This window comes from Camelus ferus, chromosome 9, assembly GCF_009834535.1.
Source record: "Camelus ferus isolate YT-003-E chromosome 9, BCGSAC_Cfer_1.0, whole genome shotgun sequence".
Taxonomy (NCBI): domain Eukaryota; kingdom Metazoa; phylum Chordata; class Mammalia; order Artiodactyla; family Camelidae; genus Camelus; species Camelus ferus.
Genome location: NC_045704.1, coordinates 57,889,027 through 57,901,901, shown reverse-complemented (window position 1 = coordinate 57,901,901; position 12,875 = coordinate 57,889,027).

The window sequence follows — 12,875 nt, the reverse complement described above, 5'->3', positions numbered from 1 at the left end:
TATAAAGAAACCAGTTTAACAGCTTCAAAAGGTCAACTGAAAAAGGAACTAGTCAACCTGTGTACTCATTAAAATGAATGGGAGAGTTACGGCGAGTTATTAGAGCTTATGTCAAGACTGTTTTTGTAGAGGGGAGCGGAAGGCAGGGCCAGGTGGTTAACTGGGATTATGCCCTTAGCTACATCTGCTGTGATATCTGGGTTTACTCCACGTCAAGACCCCGGAAAATGAGAACAAGGGTATGTCCCAGGCCAGGGTCTCTAGAGACGAAGATTAGGTGAAGGATTTTAAAGGCACAGAATCCAGAGGCATAACTCTTCTAAGGATTCAGATGGCTACAAAAAAAAAAAAAAAAAAATGCAGTTCTAACCAGAGCAGAAATAAAAACCTCACAGTCACCAGAAAATACCAGGTGTTTTCAAGGACCACACTGAAACATTGGCTGAGCACATAGGAAGGGAGAAAGCTGTGAAGCCAGAGTGCAGGGACTCAGGGTGGATTCAATGCCCATGGTTCATACCAGGAGCCTCTCTATCTGTACACCGCTCACATCAACCCCAATTCCTCACCCTGTGGTAGCGCCCATCTTTAAATCTGAAAACTCAAGTGTGTCCTGGACTGATAAACAGCTGAGAAAGCGTAGGGAAGAAAGAAATGGGGGAGTGGGGCTAAACCGTAGCCCCAAGGCAACAACAGAGCAAAAAACGAGTAACCGGATTCTCTTGGAGGTGGCAGATGAAGGAACCTATTGTTACCGAAGAGAGTCACCTAGCCAGGAGACCCTGAGGCATTACATTAGCAGATGAGCACAGATGACTCTCCACTCTGCCTCCAGTTTGGAACCATATGCCTGCTATAAATGGTGTTTGGAGAGAAGGGGCGGAGATGAAGTGTCAGGTTTTTTTTGCCTCCCACGTCTCTATTAAAATTTAGCTACTGTGGGCAGGGTATTCAACATCTACTTTTTTGGTAGCCCCTCAAATTGCAGTGGGACACTTGGTAGTGTTCTTTGATGACACGGTCAGGGAGGATGGTTAACGCACAGCAGTAGGTGGACTGGGTCCAGCCAGTCCTCAATGTTGAGATCTGGGGCCCATCTAGGGACAGAGCTTTGGAAAAATAATGGCTGGTAATTATTAAGAGCCTCATATGTGCCGGAGATGCGCTAAGAGCTTTAAAGTTATCTCCTCATTTACTTCTCATGACAAACCAGTTAGGCATTACTGCTTTCTCTATTATACATGTGAGGACACTGAAGCTCAGAGAGGCTCAGTAATTTGCTCAAAGTCACAGAGCCGGTAAGTACCAGAGTCTGATTTCAGACCCAGGTTTGACTCCAGGTCTCATGCTGCTAATTGTTGTGCTGTCCTACGAAAGGCACTTGAGGGGCATCTAGTTCCATAGTCCTAGATTCAAAAATAAGAGTGAGGGGGAAAGGTGGGGAGGGATAAATTGGGAGTTTGGGATTTGCAGTTACTAGCTACTATATAGAAAATAGATAAACAGCAAGGTCCTACTGCACAGCACAGGGAACCGTATTCAAAATCTTGTAATAACCAATAATAAAAAAGAATATGAAAAGGACTATATGACTGACTCACTGTGCTGTACACCAGAAACTACCGCAACACTGTGAATCGACTATATTTCAACTAAAAAAGAAGTAAGGGTCAGCTGCTTCTTTCCTTTTCTGAGTTTTCTTCATTTCATCACATTTACACTGCATATCCAGGTGCCAATATTGTACTCTTAGTTACATGCTGAGTTGTGTGGATGGGTGGACGGAGTTTACTTCTGTGGAAGGACCTGCCGTTTTATGGTCCCAGTGTGATAACAGGGTGTCGTTCCCAGGGTGTAGGGTGGGGTGCACACAGTTCTCAGTCTCAGGAGATTTACAACCTCCTTTCAAAGATAAGACAGGCAAATCAAAAGGTAATCCAAGGCAGCATGTGATCAGTGCTAAATCAGCAGGAAGAACTCCCCTCTACACTGGAGAGATCATCTCCCAATGGGTAGTCAAGACAGGATTCCTGGAGGAAAAACAGGATCTGAAGTGTGTGGGAGGGTGTTTATATGGATGTGGTAGAATCATGAAACAGAGGCATGAAGCGAGGAAGCAAAAGGCGTGTTTGGAAACAGTGTAGGCACCAGGTCACTTGAGCTCGGCTCACTAGGGGAGGAATAGGAGATGAGGCAGGAAAGGCAAGCTGAAATTGGACTGTGCAGATCCCGGAAACGAATGCAAAAGAGATGAGGCAGGAAAGGCAAGCTGAAATTGGACTGTGCAGATCCTGGAAACGAATGCAAAGTAGTTTGAAATCATGATAATAAATAAGAGTCACAGCATGAAACACCAGACCTATGTAGGTGCTTGATAAACTGGGTGGGGTGGGGGTAGGTTATTGTGCAGTAAAAGCAGAAAGAACAAGGGCTTTGAAAAGAAGGTCGACTTTGCGTCAAACTCTAACTCCGCGATTTACTAGTAATATGACTTTGGCTACTTAATTTTTCTGAGTTGTTATTTATTCATCAGTAGTTCCAATCTCACCTGGTTATAAAGCAGGATTCAGCAAGCCTTTTCTGCAATGAGCCAGATTGTACATATTTTAGACTCTCTGGGCCATATGGTCTCTGCCATTGTACAGTGAAGGCGCAGAGACAGCATGTAAACAAATGAGCTTGGCCGTGCCCCAGCAAAATTTTACTTACAAAAACAGTCAGCCAGCTAAGTTTGACCTTTGGGCCATAGTTTTCTAACCCTTGTTATAGAAGATTAAATGAAATAGTATCTGTAGAACACCTAGCACAAAGTAGGCTTTAAATAACCATTCCCATCTCTACCAATTGCTTTTGGACCCCCAAAGTGGCTTGTATCCCCATTACCACACTCTGGTACAGTTGATACTTCTGTGTATATTCTTTATCACTTGTTTTTCTGCAGTGCTGGCCATAATATTGTCATATAAAAATGGGCTTCAAAACCAATAGATTTCTTAGGGTGTTATTTGCTAAAGGTATAAAGAAAAGGAACTCTTCATGGTCATAATAATAAATGAGAACCATGTCCAATTTCTAGGCTGAGAAGGCATGTGGCAATACCCTCTCTTTCCTTGCTACTTAAGCACCGGAATTCCACCTGCTGAATTTAGAACAGGGAATTTGCACAGGGAATTTGGGGTGAAAGGGCGCCCTCTAGTGGAGATATACAGAATTCAGTTGAATTCTCTTCGTTTCTCTTAGGAGTAACCAAGATGAATATACTTTGCAAGCAGTCTACTTCTTATAAACCCCCTATATGTGACCTCATTTGATCCACACCTGTGTTTTGGGGTGATTTTTCTCCTGAGGAAATTGAAAAAGAAGTGGTTAGGGACTTAGGCAAGGTTACACTTCATGAGGTGAGCCAATGGGTGGGCAAAGTGGATGAGGCTTGCTCGCCCTCACAGTCTCACCCGTTGCCAATACCATGACAAACTGAGCTGCAGGAAGAAACCATCAGCCCGTCTCACTGAAACCTCTCGACTGCAAAAGCGTTCTAACTGAGCTTGACAGGCTCCAGGCAAAGCAGTCTTCCAGATGTAAGTCAAGTTGCCCACCAGGAAGGACCTAATGATTCTTTCCAAAGCTGCCATTTGGAGTCACAGCACACTCATTTGTAACTGGCTCGCCATCGACCTCTCCCCGCCCCACCAGTAAGTTACTTCTTTAGTTGCTGAGTGAGGTTTGCTGGCTGTGGGACCAAGCCCATGCGTTGCAGAGGGTACACACGGCCACCCTGGAGCCCTCTGGTAGCCACCTGGGGAAACGCTGGAAGCCCACAGAAAAGCAGGACCATGTTACAGATGGAGAAGCCGGCTCTCGTTCCATTCAGGAAAAGCTCGACAGATTGGACATCTTTGAGCTGTTTGAATAACAGGATTTGCAAGGTACATTAAGAGCAAAACAAAGATTGTGGTAGGAAATGTTTAACTTAAGAAAACAGGTCTAAGCAAGCTGAAGTACAAATCCTAATGAGTCTTACTTGTTCCTTAGAGCAGTAGGCTCTCAAATTCACCTCCTACTTATCCCATAAACAGGAAGATGTTTTGAACTGACTTTCAACCAAATCATGGCATTTCCCCAGGAAAAAAAAAATTAAGTTAATGGGGAAAATGTTCTCAATTCTATCCATAATTATTTCTCTCTCACTGATACTAAAATCTAGTACAGAATAAAAGTATTCCTTTAGTGAACACTTTAATATAGCAGGATTTTAACTGTGGGAGGGGAGAGAGGGTTTGGGTTTTTTTCAGTTGGGTGGAGGCTTGTTTATTTGTTTTTACTGGAGTACTTTGACTTCAGACCTTTCTTCATCTGAATACGTTTAAGGACCACTACCTAAAATCAACTCTGTTCACAGTGTGTCATCTGAAAACAATGGGCAAGTTAGTATTTTATAATTTGACAGTTGTGTATAATGACAATGCTTCTCCCAAGTGAATGCATTTTAGTCAATTCAACCTCTTGTTTACTTCAAGCTTCAGGACATTAGAATGAGAATTTTCTTTCCTTGGTTGACACCCATTCTAAAGAATTGGGCCTTCCACGTGGTCCCAGGATCTCTTCTGATGGGTGACCAGAAGGTTCAGGCTGTCCCTTGCCAATGTGTTTGGTGATGCTCTGTGATCATTCTGATCATCTGGTTCACTTCCCTGTGAGTCACGCCTTTATGCAAGTGACTGGTCTGGAAAGCCAGCAGACTCCTCAGCTCCAGACTCTGGAAGAATTGGCTAGATGTTTCATGTTGGCCAAGAGGAATCAAGTCTGCCAGATTTAGGTCAGACTCTTCAACTGACTGTGAGTTCAAGGTTTTTTAAAAAATTCTCAATTTCTCAATTTTCTTCTCCAGATCTAGCTAATAGACTTCATGGAAAGAGAAGCAACACTCTCCCCTAAGGGTCCCATGTGTGCTCTGGGTGGATGAGCTTCCCAGCTGCCTCAAAAGATTTGGGGGAAATTGAACAGATGTCCAGCTGATGCTAGTGGGGCTGTTCTGGGGCCCAGAAACCAGGCTGGTGGGGCAACCAATCATCCTGGTTTGCCTAGGACGGAGGCGGCTTTGAGGACGTGGGACTTTCAGTGCTAAAACTGTGAAAATCCTAAGTACATTGGAATGAGTTGGTCACCCCACTGGTTGGAAAGAACTAGAACCTTGTCTGTAATTGGGGTTCAGAAATATACAGGCTACCTAGTGAACTGGAGAACGCGGAGGGAGGTGGGAGAGGAGGGACTCTCAACTGGCCCGTAGAGAGCGAATGACCAGGAATGAAGAAGCGTCCCTGGAATGGGGCTTCCTGAGCAGCAGTGTCTGGGGCTCGGAGGAGCAGCTGTTCCAGGCATAATGCAGAACAGTTCTTCCTGCCCCTCCACCCAGTCCCCCGTCATCCCCAGGGCACCCGTGAGCCCTGCAAGGGCAGGGCTGTGGTAGACGTGCCAGAATCGTGTCTCTGGGGGCTCACGGAGCACAGCTGCAGCCGTCTTCCTGAAAGAACTGGACACGAGGGTGCGCTGGCCAGAGAGAAGAGAGCGCAGGGGACACAGGCAGACACTCAGATGTCCCGAGAAGGGCAGCAATGGCGAGACCAGGTCCCAGAGATGATCAAAGTGACAGTGGACAACAGAGGAGAGGCTCAACAGGGGCTCAGATTACATATGAGCTGGTGGTCTAACTTCTAGAAATCTCAGAGGAAGACACCACCAAAACTGGTGATTCCACTAAAGTTATGTATTTCCGGAAATTCCCAGAAATAGCTGGAGAAATCGAAAGTGGAAAAATAAAAGCCTTCCTGCTAGCCAGCCGTTGTCAGGCATGGAGGCTCAAGATTTAGATTATTATTATAAACGTGACCCTGGGCTAAAATTATACAAAACTACCCAGTAAAGCTTGGGACACACAGACTATAATTACACTAAGCTTCTTTTTAAGTAAACTTTTCACTGAAGTACAAGTACTTAGAGAAAAACACATTAATCACAGGTGTTCAGCTCAATGAACTTTTTTCCAAAGAGAACACGCCTGTGTGCCCCAAATCCAGATTAAGAAACAGAACGGTATTACCATCCCAGAGACCGAGCTCTTGTCCCCTCCCAGTCTCCACCCTCCCAAGGGCAACCACAACCCTGACTTGTAACATGGTGCAGTAGTTTGTCTGTTCCTCGAACTTTATATCAGTTCAAGAAACACACATAACTCTTTTGTTTGCCTCCTTTCACCCAATGTTATGTTTATGAGGTTCATCCATGTTCTTCCGTGAGGGTGTGGTTTATTCGTTGTCATTGCTGAGTAGGATTCCATTGTGAATATACCGTTACCTATTTATCCATTCTACTGCGGTTGGGCATTTGTGTTGTTTCTAGTTTGGGGCTCTTGTGGACAGTGCTGCTGTGGACTTTCCACTGCAAGTGTTTCCGAAAATATGTGATGTGTTTCTGCGGGATGTACGCCTGCGTGGCAAGGTCATAGGGCGTATGTATGCTCAGCTTTTGGAGATACTGCCAAAACAGTTTCCTGAATTGCTCTAGTGATTTAGACTCTCTGAACGATATTTGAGAATTCTATTTGCTTTTTTTTCCCCTCTGCCACACTATCTTTTCTTTCCTCTTTGGCCATTCTGGTAGGTGTAACATATGCATAAAGCTTTTAGTGTTATTTTCAGATCTGGCAGATTCCTTGAAGTGTGCCTCTCAGTTATTGAGGCCTTTTTTCTTGGATTTGGCCTGACAAAATCCTCAATATAAAGATCCAAGTGATTTTCTCTTTCTGAGAAAGTCGAATATGTTTGTGAAGGACTTGGCTTTTAGAAGTTGCATGTCTTTGTTTTCGAAGCTTTAGAATCTTTTACATTCTGAATGTAAGAGCAAAACAAAAATAAAGCAAAAGAAAAGAAAACGACAGATTGTGAAGGTGATCACAGAAGAAATTTTCCTTTCCCTCCTGAGCTGGTTCTTAATAAGACGTCTACAGTGGGAGAGTGCGTGTGCCCCTACTGCTAGAGTGTACTTCAGCCTGCTTAGCAGAGCGGGCTCAAGAAGCTGATTATGTCTGGCTACTGTAGCCTAACATATGGACTTTTGATTGAATCTATACATCCCAGAACAGAGAAGATTATTGCTGGAGACCTGCAACCAGTGTTAGCGGAGGACCTGCAAGACTTTTCTTGTAATCGATCTTGGAATGGAAGACTTCTCTCATCAGGGCATTATTCTAGGGGCAGCTGTGGTAATTTCAGTGGAAAGGATCTGTGAGGACCAAATTGCAGTCAATAAAACAAATCTGGTGTGGCAGGAGGACTTCATGAATTTCCACTCTAGAGATTGATCTGTAAAATGCGCGTGATTGGTTTTCTCGGTTATCACTTTTGGCCCGGAGAGTTTGAATTCCACAGAACTATTTTTGGCTTTACATGAATCATTGACTTAGCTGTCTCCAAAGTGTTAGCATACTTGGGCTGGTGTATGGGAGCACTGAAAGGACTCAGAGGGAACAGGGCCTAGAAATAACGTGATTTAAAAAAATAAACTAAAACCAGATATACATGTTTGTGCAAAATGGGCTTCATTCTCCCAGTACTGCTAACAAGCACAGCTAAGAACCCGCAAGCAAAAAGCATGACCACATTGATGAGGAAGCAGGTGAATTGAAACAGGAAAGACATTACCTGAAAACTTTTAAGAATCGTGTTATTATTAGCATTTTCCTCAAAATCACTTAGGTATCATAAAGCTTTATAGGAAACTTGGGGTTTGGTTGCAAGGAGAGAATTAGGGACAGGGTAACCCAGCTATTCTCTGAAGGACTGCCTCGTCACAGCTCTTAATTTCACAGACTATGTACAATAGCCTTGCTCCCCAACCAGACTGTATGCCTCTGGAGGGCAGGGACTATGTATTCACTCAACAAATTTTGTGGAGCCCCTGCCTAGGTGCTGAGGGTGGTAAACGATGCTTCCCGCTGTCAGACCTTCATTCAAGAATAGAGGGAACAAAACGTGCCCATGGAACTGTGAAGGCATCTTGAGACCAAAAATCAAGGCGGGTGGCTCCATGTAATCAATGGATCACTTTATTAGAGGGTAACTTGCTCATAGAGTGGGATCAGGATTGGACGGGCAATGATCTGTAAGCACTCTGCACCGCCAAAGGGCCATTGGGACCATTTTATAGTTAACCTAGGGTATGGGGTAGGTGCTTGGAAACAGGATGTACATTCTTAAGTCAAGATTCACAAATGGGTAACTAGTCTCTCGGGCACTGCGAATACGTCAGGGAAGGTTTTCATCATTGTTTGGGGACTAACAGAGCATAGAGGCCACCTGGTCCTAAGGATTATTAAGCAGTATTAACTACAAAGCCCTTGACGACAGAGAAGTGATTTACTGCCCAGTACAGTCTTGGATGGGGTCAATGGAAGGACAGGAGAAACTGTAAGGACACAAGATGCAGGCAGTTATGCTAACAGCCATGCATTCCGCCCCTGACCTCTTGATGGTCCTGAAAGGGAGCAGGACCCTGTAGGGCCCTCACCCCCCAACCCCTGCCTCTTGTTTATAGAAAAGCTGAAGGCTGTCAGGCCCCCCTGAGTCATAGAAGAGCAGGCTCAAGCAGTTGATTAGAACAAGCCTGCAGGGATTGGGGGATGGCAATGACTCTGACCACGTATCTCAACGATTAACTGAGATTATTCCTTCAGTTCCCTTTAAAACTTTCATGGCTGAACAGAATCTTTGGAGTTGTTTTTGTTTTTGTTTTTGTTTTTAAGGAGGGACCAGGGAGTGGAATGCTGGGTCCACTAGATTGCAGGCATTCTGGTTAAAAGCAACTTTCCTTTCTGTTAGCAAGGCTGTTGCCCCCAGGATCATACCCCTGTCCCCACCTTGAATAGAAACCAGTTACTCTTATCCAAGCCTCAGGAGGCAGCTGCAGAGAAGAAACAAGAACTGGTTAAAACCGAGAAGTCCAAGACGGTGGAGGATCTGACTTCCAGTGGACCTGGAGCCTCAGCACATGCTTATTGTAATATATTAACATGCTAAATGACACACCCGCCAGAGCCATGGCAGTGGACAATTGCCATGACAACAACCAGAAAAGCCCATACAGGGACTGAAAACCTTGAACAAGGACTGGCTGGCTCCATCACACTCGTAAGGAGGGCATGATGGCAGAAGACTCCCATAACAGTCCATGTGGCCCCACCCAGGCTGGAGCTGTTCCTATTGCCCATCTTGGCTGACGGCTCCCCGCACCAATGCCTCTTCCTCCATCAAGTGCTTTTCTTTCCTCCCTTCTCTTTTGAGAAATAAAAGCTGTCCCCTCTGCCTCAGCTGTGAATCCTTGCCAGCCAGCAAGCACTTTGGTGGGCCTCTTAATTTCGGGGTCACGCTATCAGCTAACGTCCCTACAGCCTCATCTGGCTGTCTTCCGCATGGACCCTTGGGCGAGGTATCAGGAGGTGACTTGCCTCCCTAACCCACAACAGCAGTATAAGCAACAGCAAAACAAAGGATTCCTACTCCTCACAAAAGAGTACTGAGAACTATGGTTCCCCATTTACGTGGGAGAGGAGTAAGCCACCCAGAGGGTAAAAGCATAAGCAAAGGAAAGCTTATCAATTTGATTAATGAGCACTTTCATAAATAGGAGTCAGACCACCAGGTGGACTTTTTTGGGGTCCCCAATCCAAGCCATCATCCACATTCGGAGTGGCTGAACGTAGGAAGTGTCCACAGCATCCCCCAGGCACTGGAGACAGGCAACAGACCACAGACCCAGCGGTCAGAAGGACCATGGACCTCCATGGATGTTGAGGCCCCGGCGAGGAGGACACTGCCAGTAACCCGAGCTAGTGTTCCTTCCATACATAACTCCCAATTTTGACAGGTCTTTGATTGTGGCAGCCTGACCGCTTTCTTGCTGTTAAAGGCTTACACCAATCCAGTGGCTGTGTTGGCACAGATTAGAGCATATTTATGCCCTTCTGCACAGGCAAGGCCCTATGCAGTCTGCTTGCCAGCCAGTAACCAGACGGTCAGAGTGTCCAATGTGTCCTGGGGTGGGGTACATGGAGGGGGTGTGCCCCAAATGATACGGAGAGCAGTCTTTATCTGCAGCTTGGAGGTCCGTATATTTGAGAGGCAAATGGAGACTTTTTCCTATTTCCCATGTTTTTTGGGAGCCTCTATGTCTTGATTTTCAGTGGAGTTATTCTGCCATGTCAGATGGAGGTCTGGATATATATTTACATCCAGTTCACAGCTTGCACCTGGCATTAACACGTCCAGTCCCTGGACTTGTTTGACAACCAGCTTGGCCTCTTCAAAGCCTCTTGTGGGGTATTTAAGCCTTAGATTCTTAGATTTCTTTTTTGTTTTGTTTTTTGTTTTTGTTTGTTTGTTTTTTGTTGGTGGTGGTGGTGGGTTTTTTGTTTGTTTTTTCACTAAAGCATATTGGGGTCTTAGTATCTGGGCAAGGTGGGGAAAAAAAGGCCGCCAGTGCCCTAGCAGAGCTATAAAGGTGTGTACTTCTTGTTCATTGTGGGGAACAGGATAGGTCTGTGTTTTATTAATGACAGCCTCAGGCATCACTCGGGTCTTACCAGACCAGATAGCTCCCAAGAACTTTCCTGACTGCCCCTCTCCTTGCACCATGTCAGCCTTTACCTCTGATCCCCACGCCAGGTGCCATTTGGGTTTTCCACCAGCCACAAGGGACTACTGAACAGGTTTTGTGCCATCTTATAACCCCCAGCTTTTCTAATTGCTTGACAGTGGTCTTTATTTCTTCCTGACCCCTGGATAGGTGATATTGTTTTATTGCCGCCACTCTCTGGGGGCAGAGGCAACTTTACAGGGCTCCATTTAGCATGGCCCCCCATTACAGGCTTGACTGTGGTGGTTTTGAGGTCCCGTGACGGCCACCATAGCTCGCTCACTTTCTTTTTTCCATTTTTGCTTTCCTATCGCTTGGGTGAACATGTCTAGCAAGCCCTTTGGACTTTTGGAGCACCCCTGTTCTCACGCTCCTGCCAGAGTATTCCATAAACCTAGCCAGGTCCCCCACCCTGGAAGTGGCTGGCCAGCCTGGGCTTCTCCCACCGATAACTGGGCTCTCCCCACCTGGCACGCCCCCTTTATCCTGTCCTTCATCACTTTCTGTCTCCTGTCTGGGTCGTCAATTGTTGGAAGACGGACGGAACAAAAATTACCCATGGAACTACGAAGACATCTTGAGACTGAAAAACGAGGCAGGCGGCTCCATGCAATCAATAGATCAGTTTATCTGAGGGTGACTTACTCACAGAGTGGGATCAGGATGGGTGGACATCCATCCAGAAGCATTCACAGCTGTGCCCTGAACCACAGTTTTATAGCTAACCTAGGGTACGGGGTTAGGTGCTTGGACGCAGGACGTGCATTCCTGAGCCAAGCTGTACACCTTGCTAGTGCCAGCCGCTTACTTGAATCCCTGACTAGTGCCTGCTCTCAGACTAGACTCCTGGGGACTCTCTTCTCCTCCTCTGCTCTGCCCTCATGAGGTCACTCATTTCTTTGGGCTAGCACCAGTCACTTGCCTGCCTATGTGTTCTCCTTCACAGACCTTTCTTCCAGCACCTGTGGCAGGTCTGCCAGCCCGGCTTCCCACTGCCCCACTCTGTTGGTGGAAGAACCACTTCAAGCTTGTAGACCCTTCCAGGATGCTCTGTCCAACTCTTTCCTGGACTATGTATCTTCATTCATAAGCACTTTAATTCCACAAATATTAATTGAGCTTCTACTTAGTTTCAGAGGCTGTGCCTCCTCTCTTCTGGAAGAATTTGCAAATAATTGGTGTTAATTCTTCTTTTAAATGTTTGCTAAAACCATGAGAAAAGCTGAGAGAGCCTATTCTTTGCCACCAGAAAGGAGCAAACTAATTGTCAAAAACAGATTTTCTTAAATAGAAAGAAGATTCAAACTGCGTGGAAAATGGCTCAGAGCGCTTGGAAGGCCTTTTCATGGTCTGACAAGACAGTCAACGATAGAAAATTACAGTTCAACCCATTTATGAACATACATGTGAAATCTTGACCGAAAACACCAATGAATCAAAGTGTCACAATATTATTAATGGAAAAATCATGATGAAAGAGCCATTTCATATCAAGGATGCAAGGACAAAGCATGATTTAGAAGTCTATTAACACGAACAATAGGTCAAAAAGGAAACTGCACCAACTCAGCTAATGCTAAAACAGTAGTTGATAAAATATCCATTTCTGATAAAGGCTTTAAAAAAACTTAGAATTCACAGGCAATGCAGCACCAAGAGTAAACCTAATGTAAACTATGGGCTCTGGGTGATCATGGTGTATCAATGCAGATCCATCAGTTGTAGCAAACGTAACACTCTGGTGAGAGATGTTAACAGCAGGAGAGGCTGCGCACGGTAAGGGCAGGGGGCATGTGGGAACTATCTCTACTTTCTCCCCAGTTCTGCTGTGAATCTAAAACTTTTTTTTTTTTTAAACATTAAGTCTGTTTCAAAAAACTACTCATTCAAGAGTATTTCCTTAAAAATGATAAGGAATATATATACTTCAGACCAAGAGAAACAGTGTATTTGATGGTAAATGACTGAAAGTCATTTCATTGTGTATCAACTATCTCTAGTATTATTATCATTTGAAAGGTCCTGGTTAATACATTAAGACATGCCACAAAAATAAAAGGAATCACTTTTAGAAGGGAAAACACAAATAACTACTATTTTACAAATGATAATATCCACTAGAAAATGCAAAGAAATAAACTGAAAAAAACTTTAATTAATAAGAACAGGAAGCACGATACCCAAGCTCA